Source organism: Borostomias antarcticus (assembly GCF_949987555.1).
Source record: "Borostomias antarcticus genome assembly, chromosome: 5".
NCBI classification, from domain to species: Eukaryota; Metazoa; Chordata; class Actinopteri; order Stomiiformes; family Stomiidae; genus Borostomias; species Borostomias antarcticus.
In genome coordinates, this window is record NC_140238.1 from 31,143,706 (window position 1) to 31,157,982 (window position 14,277).

A 14,277-nucleotide genomic window follows, 5' to 3' on the forward strand; every position below is an offset into this window, starting at 1 on the left:
TACAAAACTTAGCATGTATGGGAGAGGTCCTGTACCTCTTAACATAAGGCACACTCACGCATAAACCACCCAATACAGTACATAATTATAATTTACATTTCATTGAAGCAATAACTCATGTCGTCAACGGGAAGTTACATTCTGTTGTATATTGGCAATATATCACTCTCTTCGGTTATTGCTTAAAACTGCCTCTTCAGTTATTGCTTAAAAAAGTACTTGTAGACTACCATCTGATTCCAAGCTCATTCATGCTCCGAGGAAGGCCTCTGGCGAAACGTTAGCATGTTTCATTGACGCTAAAAATAAACGGGTGAAATAGAGGATCTGTCCATGTATCTTTTATTGGTGAGTGCTACCATGCATCTTCCATGTCCTTTTTGCTGGGGAGGCATCCTTGAGTGCCCCCAGCCTTTGGAACACCCTGCCAGAGGACCTGAGAAAGTCTGACACTGTGGTAACTTTTAAGCAAGATCTTAAAACATGCATTTTAATATTGCTTTTACCACATAGCTTTACTTGTGTTAATATCATAGTGTTCTTAATTTGTATTCTGTTTTTAGATTTTTATTTTTCAAAATTTCAATGTGTTTAATTTGATTGTTTCTTTTAAATCTGTTCGCACTGTATTTACATGATTTAATTTTTTATCCATCTCTTGTTATGTAAAGCACTGTGCTACATTGATTGACAATGTATAGTTTTGAAAAGTGTGTTTTGGCATAAATTGAGTGATAACACAGAAAGCTTCCAGCTGCTGCAATATTGTCATGTATTTTCCAGCACTAGGGGTGTATACTGTACCTTGCCAAAAATCACTATGAGAATTATTCCCCATGGTACCGGTGGCCCAAATTTGGGGTGCTGGCTCATGGTCGACACTATTAAAGACACCAATAAAACAAAGATTTTCCCCCATTTTGGATCACATCCTTGGTCATGGTGTGCACCTATTTAACAATGCATGCCCTCAAATTGCACAATTACAGTTTTGTTGTAATTTTATATCAAGCTCTATGAATTTTTTCTACCTGTAAAACAAAATCTCCCGAGTGCTTATGTCAGCAGTGCAAGAGCAAAGTCAATCAATCTCATGGCATGCACCCATGAATCAATGCTATCTGTCTATTGAATCTGAAGTTGATATAACCCACCCACTTGTCAATGTTCCAATCAAATACCTCTAAACTTTGTCCTGTCCGAATAGCATGTTTGACTCGGAAATACTCAAACTACTGAAGTTGGATGGTCTCAAACGTCTGTTTCAGCTTTTTTGTCATAGCATAGAATTAATTACAATATTTCAAATGCAGGGTTCCACACAGCCGATTGGTTGTAAAATGAATATAGCCTACAGTATTTAGGCTACTCAAAAACAGCTTTCCATATTTTGTTTTATATACTTTCATAACCTAATAATTGTCCAAGTCTTCCACATCTCCATCTGAACTTTTTACACTCTCTGAGGCGGAAGCGTGGTTGCCACAGTCTGCCAGTACACAGTACAACTTGTCAGGACCTGAGGCCAATTGCATTCCATCCATTGCACCACCAACTGTTGATGCCTTTCGATTTCATTTTTTTTTTTAAATCTTTTTTGGCACAGAAAAGGTGATACCTGAGCACATTGACCTTGGAAGTCTGCTACAAGGACATTCATTTTCTATCAATGAAGTAATATTGCTCTCTCTCTCTCTCTCTCTCTCTCTCGTTGTGGCTCCCATGCTCTTTTTACATCATAGACCCCTGCAGCCCCCGTGGCTTGACCAGAAGGACTTCCTGTCAAAGCAAAGGTCACCTGTCCTGTTATTGCTTCCCAGCCCTGTGGCAGCTGAAAAGGGGGACTATAAGTTTCCCAGAGTTTTTTGGTGCATCTGTCTGTGTGTCCGACCCCTAGTACCAGAATCCAACATCATATGAGTGCTTTTTCAACTCATTTTTCATTGCTCACACTGCTCACTGAATTCCCTCCACCCAAGTAGGAGCAGAGAAAGCAGCCTCTCGGATATGAACACAGGTGTGCTTTGAGATTTTGGCTTGTTTGGACAAACTCTAGTGCAGCTCGTGCGCAAGCAAGCCCTCAACTTACTGCATCATGTTGAAGCCAGCATCATCTCAACGGTTCACTTAAAGCAATGGTGCGCATTTATTGAAAATGTATGATATGCACCATGTTACTCTTGAAACTGATTCAACAGAACAGGAGTGCAATGTGATGTTACTGAAAAAAGAACTAGAAAACCTACTTTTAAATGAATCTCAATGATAATTGAAAGGCTTCAAAAGGAAAGGAATGTGAATTTTACGCAGGTGAGCAAATTAAAGACAAAATCACCACTTTCTTGCTTCCAATAAAAATGTTTATCAACAAAATCTAAAAAGGTAAAAAAATAAAAATGTCCAAACGACTGTGAATTCCATAACACACTGCTCATTGAATTCCCTCCACCCAAGGATAAGCAGATAAAGCAGACTTTCGGATATGAACACAGGTGGGCTTTGAGATTTTGGCTTTCTCTTTGTTGTGCCTTTGGCACAAAACGTTGGAAAACCGCAGAGAAAGAGAAAGAGACAGACTGATAAGGTGTGTCAGACGGAAAGAGGAACAAGGGCCCCTGTTATGATGCTGCTTTCAAACTGAGAAGCAAATAAAGGTTGAAATATTTTATTGGTGTGAGGAACTGGCACCTTATCTTCTGGTCCACTGATTCTTGGCTGCACGTCTTCTCACTAACAGATTATGAAATGACTGGGAGTATACACTAGACGACTGGCTTCTGAGAGTATACACTAGACGACTGGCTTCTGAGAGTATACACTAGACGACTGGCTTCTGAGAGTATACACTAGACGACTGGCTTCTGCTGATTTTTGTATTACAAATGAAAAACTGGGTATTGCACATTTAACGACTGGACTGGGTGGTGACGGGTTTACACTACGCGATTGCGTCCAGAATCTGCTCAAAAATATCAAATATGTTTGATATGCTCTGACTCGGATCGGGAGAAGTCTGTTCTCATCATACACTTGCCGATTTAAATCTGTACCCCTCATACACTTACATATTTCTGTGCCAAATTGCCACTCCGACTACCCCCAACTAGTGCAGACTGCTGCCGACTAGGACAGACTTGGCAGGATTGTGAATCGTGTATAAAATCAGGCATAATACTGTATCTTGTAGTGTATCCTCAGCTTTATTTGAGCACTGCCTCCAGGGACACCATGAAAAAGCACATCTAGTGGGGAAGAGGGGGGTTGGACCTGTGCTGGACCCAACTGAACTACTCCTCGCCTAACCCAGGGTAGGATAGAGGGCATTGATCCTGTTTTGAGTGATTTTAGTGTTTTTAGTGCTGATGGCACAAGTCCACATAGGCCTGGTGTGTTAAGCTTTGATAGATGTACAGTACTGCCGCTTGCACAGGACAACATGTCACCAATAACTCCAATTGGAGGCAAATAGTAATAGTAGGCCGATTCCTGTCATCACACCCTTGCTTGTGTACTGCGTCAGGCTGCATGGTGTGAACGTAAATAACGTTGTAGGCCTACATTTCAATGCAAATTTAACTGAAAATGTGTCTACCCCTTCTGCTGTTAATTCAGCTGACTTAAAATCGCTTCAGGATTTTCAGGCATGTCACGGAGAGGCAGCTTTCAGTTTCTATGCCCCCAACCTCTGTAACACCTTGCCAGAGTACCTAAGAAGGGCTGAAACAATGGAAATCTTCAAGCGAGATCTCAAGACGTACCTTTTCAGCCTAGCCTACACTAGCCAGGACCTAGAGACAAAGAAAGGCAGCCTCCAGCCTGCCTGTGAATCCTCTGTTTACATTGGGGTATATCCCGTTATGCACTGTGTGTATATTTAGATGTATATTTAGATGCTGGTTGCCCTGCAACTGGCACGTTCTGTTTTAATATCTGTGTTGCTTTTATGGCTCTGCATGCTACTAACCCTTTTCTGCCTCCCCTCTCCCTAGTGCCTTTCTCTCTCCCTCCTACTTTCTAACCAGGTCCAGTGGATGCCCCACTGTCACCCGCAGACCACCCTGAGTCCGATAGAAACCCCTGTGTCTGCTGTGGATGTCCAGTACAGCCACTAACCCTGTCCTCCTCCCTAGTGTCTCTCCCTCTTATACTCTATACAGGTCAGTAGAGTGACCTGTGGACTCCCCCTGTCTCCTGCAGGCCACCCTGTGACAGGCTCTGCCTTTCAGCATTCTCTATGAGCCTGTTCTGCTAAGTGCTAACTGTGCTTTGTTATATGATTCACTCAAATATCATATTAGAGACTAAAGGGATAGCTATGGCCTACCATGTAGGCAACTTCTCTGTAACTATTTGTGCACTCTCCTGTTAGTTATGTCTCTCTTATGAAGTATCTAGCCCATGTTTACTGCTTTGTAAATGTTCTTAGCCAATAGACAAACATTTTCCAGGAGCTTGCTCGATCGTCTCGTTGAGAGAGGTCAGGGAAGTACTTTTACAGCTCACTTTTCTGCCCCCTGGGAGAAACTGTTTTTTTGCTTCCCTCTGGAGTATGTAGGGGTGGGACCTCTGCCCACCTCCCTTGTTCTCTGTAAAGCTCATCGTGTTGCCTCTGTAGTGGAAATAAATCTGATCGAAAGTAACGGATTTGCCAAGGTTCGCTTAAAGAGGTTAAGTCTGATTTATTTAGAAAACATACGAGCGCAAGGACTTCAGGATAACGCACGTGAGTGGTTCATCCAACAGAAGTGAAACAGAAAGGTGTTGCGCGGTCTTATATTCAAGCAATACACAGGTATGACGCTTCGAGAGATTTGATTGGCTAACCCATCTGTACAGGTCATAATAAATGGCAGACATCATCAATAGTGGTCAAGAGTTCAGACACGTGATATTAGAAAGGGCAGTAAATCTTGAATTGGTTTCAGGTAGGGACAATAGAACAATGGAAGGTTACTCTAGGCCAGACTGAAAGTCTGGGGTGTGTCCTCCCCCCCCCGGAGATGCCTTCGTGTTGTAATGATAAAACCATGACAGCGGTGTTTATCATTATAAAAGGTAGGGGACAGGGGTGTTTGGCATGTGAAAGGTTGAGGGAGGTAGAGTGAAACTGCAATTTCTATGACACCTCTGTGTATGAAATGCGCTATATAAATAAAGTTTGATTTGATTTGATTTGATTTGATTTAAAACTACTGCACTTAAACATTAGGAGTTTGTTAGCGAAAATAGATTTTATTAATGTGTTGAGTGACGAAGCCTCCCCAGACATATTTGTCCTGATGGAATCTTGGCTCTCGGGGAAAGTGTCTAATTCAAACATTGCCAAGGCTGGTTACAAGATATTTAGAATCGATAGGAAGTCAAAAAGAGGTGGGGTTATGATCTATGTTAAAGACCACCTAGAGAACTGGCTGCCTCCTCTGTTCCTAAGAATTTAGAATATGTTGTTTTAGATATTGATCTGGGAGGTGATGTTCACCTCACAGTCATTGGTATTTGCAGCCCATCCCACACTGTTCTGTCCATTATTATGTGGATGACAGTCCTTTATCAATCAATCAATCAAAGCTTTATTTGTATAGCGCATTTCATACCCAGAGGCAACACAATGCGCTTTACAGAGAACAAGGGAGGTGGGTATACTTTACAGTGCAGGATCCACTCATAGAACGGCCGCTGCAAATCTGCAGTCTGCTTTTGATGCTTTCCAGCTGTCTCTTACTGGCTATAAGCTTGTCCTAAATTCCCACAAGACAAAATGTATGTTATTTTCAAGGTCTCATGGAACTGATGCCAGTATAGGTACAGTATTCACACTGCACAGGGGATGCAAATAGAAATAGAAATACCGGGGTATTTGGCTGGATAGACCCACGTGGAATACCTCACCAGAAGCAGTACGTCCTGTTGTTCCACTGTTAGCAAGAAAACCATTGTGCAATCGACAATGCTATCTGTCTTTGACTACCCAGATAGCCAACATTGTTAAATCAACATTGAATTATTATTTGCTATCTGGGATGCAGGAAAGTCTGTCCTGATAGGTGGAACAGGCTGCAGGACTCCTTAAAGCTTGACCAACTTGTCTCGCTGGAGAGGTTGAAGGTTCTTAGGATCTTATGACTTCGTATTTATGATTTGATGGCGTTTTGTTGCATCATGTTCCTATTTTGTATGTGTTTTTTTATTGTAATCAGGGCGGCATTGAAAAAGAGAGGTTTCAATTCAATGCAATAATCCTAGAGTTCTAGTTCTGGTTGGTGGGGAGCAGAAGATGGGGAGGTAGAGAGAGAGAGAGAGAGAGAGAGAGAGAGAGAGAAAGAGAGAGAGAGAGAGAGAGAGAGAGAGAGAGAGAGAGATGGAAGATTCCGTCTTGTGTACTTCTATCCGAGTATTTTGATACTGGAGCCCAGCGGTGTGCGATCGTTTTTTTGTTGCTGGTCACAGTCTGGTTTACGTTCGGCTCAGCACCTGCCCTATTTGGCGAGGAGATGTGAGTGTTTATCTCTCTGCTCTTCTAGCCTAGTGCACCTGGCTGCTCTACACCTGTAACGAGGGACACAAGTTTCCATGGTGACACGTGGTCTGGTTGCTCCACAAACTATGATATTCTCTTGGGAGCTAAAACATAATTATCAACTAACAACCCACCCCTCTACATGACCTCCACATCCCCAGATAGCAAGCGGATGTGTAATGATTCTGGGCCATATATGGGCCGGGTCAAGGGCCAGATCTGGCCTGTATATGGCCCAGATCCGCTTGCTATCTGGGCTCCCTTTGCCCTGATTAGCGCTCCTTATTGCCTCCTGCATCTGCGTGGTGTGTCTCAAATGGGAATTCAACTAACAACCCCGATGTTATCAGTATCAAATTACCTTGTTGTGAAAGCCACTTTAGACCGAGTTTCTTTTTGCTATGAATGTCTACTTGGACCTTGTTTAAACAAGGGCCTCTTGTTTATTCCTGTGTAACTGCGATTACCCAAGAAATGATATGGTCTTCTGATTCCCTCTCTGGTTCTAGCAAGTCCAAGTTGGTTTATTTGTGCTTGCTTTACTATAGACAGAGCCTGGGAATGGCTGAGTGTAAATGGATAAAAGGCAAACTCAGAGGACCTTCTTAACTTCTAATCTCTTATTTCCACTTTCTCCTCCTCCCTATCCTCTGCTAAAGCTGCTTCCTTCCACTATATCATTCTAACCTCTGCTTCCAATCCTAGGAAACTTTCTCTTCACTACTCTAACCCCTCCCTCTACCCCTACTCCCTTCTTCCTGACGATCTCGCCAACTTCTCTGACAAGAAAGTTAACAATGTCAGACCCTCTATCTCCCCCGGTCGACACTCCATGCACCAACCACACCCCTCCACCCCCCGCCTCCCCACCATCACCCTCTCTCCCTCTTTGCCCCCCCCCCCCACTCCATATCCCATCTTATCCTATCTTCCTCCCCTCTCCCCTAACGAGGTCCTCAACCTTGTTACATCTAGCCCCCCCATGTGCTCTCTAGAAACTGTCCCCTTGACTCTCCTTCAGTCTGTTGCGCCTGAACTCCTCCCCTTCCTAACCCACCTCATCAACGCATCTCAATCAATCAATCAATCAATCAATCAATCAATCAATCAATCAATCAATCAATCAATCAATCAATCAATCAATCAATCAAAGCTTTATTTGTGTAGAGGCAACACAATGCGCTTTACAGAGAACAAGGGAGGTGGGCATACGACCCACCCCTACATATTCCAGAGGGAAGCAAAAAAACAGTATCACCCAGGGGCCAGATAAGTGAGCTGTAAAAATTCTTCCCTGACCCCTCTCAACAAGGCGATCGAGCAAGCTCCTGGAGTATGTTTGTCTACCAGCTAAGAACATTTATAAAATTATACATACATTAAATTACATTTTCAGAGTAAGAGAGGCTAAAAACATCATAGGAAAGACATGGCAAATACTGGTGTATGTCTGTGTCTGCGTGAATGTAGACCAGATGAAGGCAGAACAGGGTTAGTAGCACACCGAGCCATAAAAGCAACACAGATATAAAAACAGGCAACCTGGAGCAAGATCCTGGAATATATTTGTCTAACGGCTAAGAACATTTATAGAGCAATAAATTACATTAAATTAAATTTTCAAGAGCAAGTGTAAGAGCATCATGGGAGAGGTATGGCAAACACTGGTGTATGTCTGTGTGTGCGTGACTGTGCCTGGGCCCAGATAGAGGCAGGGGTTGGGGTAGGGTGGGGGTAGGAAAAGGATACCGACTCGGGTTAGGGTGAGGGGGAGGAGATCCGAGCCCAAGACTGGAGTATGTCTTGTGTGTGTGTGTGAGCGTGAGTGTGAGTGTGCCTGGGTCCAGGTAGAGGCAGGGGTCGGGGGTAGGGTGGGGGTAGGAAAAGGATACAGACCCGGGTTGAGGGGAAGGGGGACTGGGCCCAGGTCCAGGCCTAAGCCAGATGTGGACTGATGTGTGTCTGTGTGTACGTGTGTGTGTGTGTGTTAACTAAATACTACAACATCCACAGCTGACACGGGGGTATCTATCGAACTCAGGGTGGTCTGCGGGCGACAATGGGGTGTCCATTGGACCTGGTTAGAAGGTAGGAGGGAGAAAGAGAGGCATCTCTTGTATCAGGATGCTTTCCCTCTGCTTTCAAGATTGACAGTCACCCCTCTCCTAAAGAAACTATCTCTCGTCGTCAAAAACTGGTTTCCCTTCTATCCTTCCTATCAAAACACTTGAACGTGCTATCATCACCATCAGCTGTCTTCGTATCTCCACCAGCATCGAAATATGCTACCCTTTAAATCGTACATGAAGATGTCATAATAGAGTATTAAATTATGCTCTCCATATTCTTACCATATACATGTAATGAGTAGTGGTGAAATATAAAATTATTTTGTAGAGGGAGCATTATTTGATGAGGATATTGGTTGATATTGAAGGTCCCCGAAAAATAAAAACATAAAGATGTTATCAAAATATGCTCCCCATATTCTTACAGTACACTTACACCTGTGTTTAATCACAAACATGAATTAAGATGTCATAATGCTGTTTTTCTCCTCAAGAGTTATATACACACATGTGCAAAACCGCTAGGTAGCACCGCTCGATAGGTAGCATAAATCTGCAGGCTAGTTATGGTAAATGGTAAATGAACTGCACTTATATAGCGCTTTTCCACCTTAGCGGCACTCAAAGCGCTTTACAATGGCCTCTCATTCATCGATTCACACACACTAATGGCGGCAGCTGCCATGCAAGGTGCTAACCTGCTCACTGGGAGCAATTTGGGGTTAGGTGTCTTGCTCAAGGACACTTCGACATGTGGACAGTCAGAGCTGGGATTCGAACCACTGACCCTTCAATCATTGAACGACCCTCTCTACCAACTGAGCTACAGCCACCCCCTAGTTATGTATCGCTCCGCCTCCCTATTTACAGAGAGAGCCATATAGGTCCAAACAAATGAATGGGTTCATTGATAGTTGGACTTCAAAAAATATGGTGTACAAAACTCAAATGAGCCCCCGACAGACTGTCCTCATATTTCATTTGCTTGCCATTTGGGTTCGATTACATGCCGTGAACGCCCGAACGAGAGACAGCATGGAATCAGCTGGAAATGATCTCCATCAATCAACAACATTATGAGGTCCAAAATTCTGAACTACCCCTTTAACTATTTTAGGCACACAAGCCTCTATCAATTCTATATAGCAAAAAACATAAGTGTTACAGATACACCTGTAGCCCCAATCTTCTTCAATACAGGTACCATCAGTGGCCAGGATAAAGTGACAGGTTTTGTGGTAGCAGCATAACATTACATTACATTTACGCTTTTATCAAAAGCCACTTACAATAATTGCATTTACCGCAGTCAGTGTAATAGCCCTACTACTCGCCAGAACTCATAGATGCATCTCATTTCCAAATAAGTGACTAAGAGCATAATGTCGTGCAGAAGCTAACGTGCTAAAGCAGCATGGGTAGCAATGAAAGTGAGCAGTTTATCCACTTGAGAGTTACTTTGTTTGTCAAGAATGTCAATTTTCATCAGAGGCACACATACGCACACAGAAACACACACACACACATGCACGCGCACACGCAAGGCACACACACTTGCTTTTCCTCTGATTGTTCCTCTCAAGGCCTGGGGGGGTGAACGCTGATGACCTTTTGATGGACCATGTTGTCCTGCGTGGAAAAAACTTCCATCACTGACAGCGTGCAGATTAAAAAATCCTAGAGAGGCAGGTTGGACTCAGCTGCTTTCCAGTCTCCCATCAGTCAGGGGCCGCGTGCTTTGAGGAACCTCCAGCACTCTGTCAAACACAGGGGAGTCTCACGCCATACATAGGCCGCAATACATCTGCTCTGTAAATAACTGTCTTCAACAGGGAGGTTCTCCTGTGGCACAATACAGGCCAGCGATGAAGATGAGGTCTTGTTTATAGTAAAGTCCACATAGTTTATGAAGTCTGCTCTCATGCACTCCGAATGCTTAGCGCAGAGTGAACAGATGGGCAGATGGGGAGGCTACGTGTAAACTTAAGCACGACTGTCATCGATGTCATCACCCTCTTCCATCCTTCCCCTCCCATTGTTTTCGACGTGAGCCTGCCGATAGTTTGAGCGGCTGCAGACGACGTATCTGAATACATTGTTGTTCCTACTCTCCCCTCCATGTCCTCTATCACCGAGATAAACTGTGAACCTCAATTTAGTAGTTACTCCTGGATTTAAAAAACATTAGATTGGTCTGAAAGAACACGCGCCAGTTTGTGTGCTTTTAAAATCGTGGGGGCTTGTGTATTTGGATGGCCGGGGCTGCTGAACTGCCCAGGCCTTGAGAATAGACAAGCCAGGGTCAATCGTAGCGTGTGAGCTCTGGAGGTCGTATAGTCTTTGCCATCCATCCCAGAGATAGAGTTTTGTTATGACAGTGGGATTCATTCTAGAAATAACCAACACGGAAGCCCCCATCACTGTATATATTCCCAAGCCAACTCATCACAGGGCTGTTTACCCTGTTAAATCTCAAGATCGGGAGGTATTTAGAGGTAGTTTTAGTCCACATGTTTCAAGTTGCAACTAAGTGTTTTTTTTTTGCAGCTGACACTAATGGTGTTTAAACGGTTCTCTATTTTTCGCCAGCTAATTGATACTGATAAGTAAGATCAATTAGATTGAACGTCTAAAGATTCTTGCTTTTTCACCACTACTTTAATTCAATACCAGCTGACCTTGCATCATAATTCCCCCTTTTCTACAGTGCTCTCCGTTTATTAGTGTAACCATTTGACTCTTATTCATTTTGCTTACATCGCTAGTGCACATCTCAGAGAAAAGAGAGTTGGATACATGCAGGACGTTCAGGCCTGTGTGTGTGTATGGCTGATTTAATCCATCTCTTTCAGAGGTCACATGATCTATGATTAGAGGACTAATGTGTTTTTGGTAAGGTTCAGTGAGGGGACTAGTGTGAGCTAGCAGTTTAGCATCTGGGGTAGAAATGTACTGGGGTAAAAAAAATATAAAAAATAAACATCTACACCGATGCAGTTACAGTACTGTACTGTATGTACTCTCTGGTTGGGGTCACACAGGGTCAGAGACAGAATTAGGAATCTGTGGAATGCAGTTCCTGTGGGAGGGAGGGTGTTCTTTAAAATCAGCTTTAAATCTTATCACCCAAGCCAAGCCAAATGAAACTCTGTAAGTGAAAGCAGACGTGTGCGAGTGTGTAAGTGTGTTTGTGTGTGTGTGAGAGAGAGAGACACAGAGAGAGAGAGAGAGTGAGAGAGAGACAGCTACAGCATATATATATATATATAAATATATATATATATATATATATATTTGTGAGAGAGAGGGAGAGAGAGAGAGAGAGAGAGAGAGAGAGAGAGAGAGAGATAGAGACAGTTTGACAGTTTGCAATTCCTCATTCCTGGATTTGGACTGTTCTGCATAAAGTTAACAACATCTGGGCTGCACAAACATTCTCCGAAACATTTAAAATGACCAATGAGAGAAGGTTGTTTTCAGGGTTAGGCGACTGACATACGCATGGCCACTGCCAAGATGTTACAAAATGTCTCAATGCGTAGAAACAGACACTCTTATGAATGTCCAGAGTTGTGCAACACTAAATAACAAAATGGTGCTCAAAGATAAAGAGGAATTTGTTTTGCTGCATGAAGTTTCTTTCTCAGTGCCATGATTCCAGGACACCAGAATAGATTAAATCAGATTGAATTTTATTGTGCAGAGTATGGGTACAAAGCCAATGAAATGCCGTCAGCGTCTAACCAAAAGTGCAACAATATAGTATTATTTAGACAAGTGCAGACGGCTATATCTTGGACTGTACAGTTATAAATAAATTATAAATAATAATATATATATATATATATATATATTACAATATATATATATATATATATATATATATATATACATACAGAGGAGAAGTGGAAACAGAATAGTATATTCTGTGCAATAACGTGTTGGTTAAGGTATGTGAACAGAACAGTAATGAGTGCAATGATGCTATTAAAGTGGCAGCGTGGAGTTCAGTAGGATCCCAGCTTCAGGAAACCAGCTCTTCCTGAGCCGGTCATTGTGGGAGCGGAAGCACCTGTAACGCCTGCCAGATGAGAGGAGGGTGAAAAGTCCATGGTTTGGGTGGGAGCAGCGCTTGCAATAACCCTTAGAAATACTGGGAAACTGGGTGCCGGCGATCTGTTGGGCGGTTTGGATGTTTTACGGTCTGATACAGAACAGTTGCCATAACACACTAGGATGCGGTTGAGTATGCTCTTAACGGTACAGTGCTGGAAGTCCACCAGTATCCTAGGTCACAGGTGGGCCTTCTTAAAGGACTGGTTCAGTATTTAGCATTATAAGCCATGTTATAAGGTTATCTATGATCATATAATACGGCCCATATCAAAGTTTAAAATATCAAACCTTGCACTCTTGAGATATGACCTGTCGCTGCTAACACACACAATGGATCAATGGGTGCATAGAAAATCACTCCAAAACACCATAAAACTCGTTTTCAAAGACAGAAACTCACCGAGTGGTCACTGGTGTCCTGACATAAAAATGTTGTTTCGTTTCATATTTATGAATTATATCCATTGACAACAAAGCAGGAGATGTTTAGATTCATCTGCGTTCCATATTTGTTTTGATCAACAAACACTTCTACCTGACACTATCAATGAAATACCAGCAAACCATTGCAAAGCAATCCTTGGCTTCTCCACTGTTGTTGTTGTTGTTGTTGTTGTTGTTGTTGTAGAACTGTGACCCGGAAGCAGCTCTTCTTCTTCTACGGTACCCTCTAAACTCAGTCAAGTCCTCCCAAAGTTCAAGCGGAAGTTTCTAAATGTTATTATTAAATATTCTAAATGATAAATTAACGGACGGAGATTACTGTCTTTTGAAAACGAGAGTTGATGGTGTTTTGGAGCGATTTTCTAGATGCATCTATTGATCCGTTGTGTGTGTTAGCAGTGACACGTCATACCTAGAGAGTGCCATGTTTGTCGGAACTTTAATATGGGCGGTTGTATATGATCATAAACAACCTTATAACATGGCTTATAATGCTAAATACCAAACCAGTCCTTCAAGGCTCTGTAGGAAGTAAAGGCGGCAGCAAAATTTTGTTTGAATAATGTGTTTGATTAACAAACCAATAGATTATGATTTTCCACCAATCATCATGGTTTGACTGAGTTCACCAGCGCTAGCCTTGTATAACATGCTCAAAAACATGCTCAAGGCCCGGGTCAGCTTTTAGCTATGGGCAGGCAACATAAGGGTTACACTGGTGCCGTGACCCGGATGCCCTGTGGATGTGGAGTGAGTTTAGGGGGGTGAGTGTAACTGAGTGAAACTGGGTCCTTGTGAGTCCTTGAGTAGGTAGCGAGTGGTTGGTTTGTGGAATCCAAGCCCGGCTCAAGGCTTGGATTCCACAAACAAACCAAAAAAGAGTTCAGCTTCACACACACAAAATACTGCAAGTGCAGATGTCTGTCCCATTCTATTTAGTGCGTTCTGTTCCCATGGTGCGTTAGATTGGAAGGTCAGGGTGAGGGTGTGTGTGTGTGTGTGTGTGTGTGTGTGTGTGTGTGTGTGTGTGGGCCTCTTGGGTCTGATTTCTGTTCACTACTTTCTCTGGACACCATAGGGAGCTTCTTAAAAGACGTATAAAAACAACAACGGCTGTTCCGGCCCTTTTCA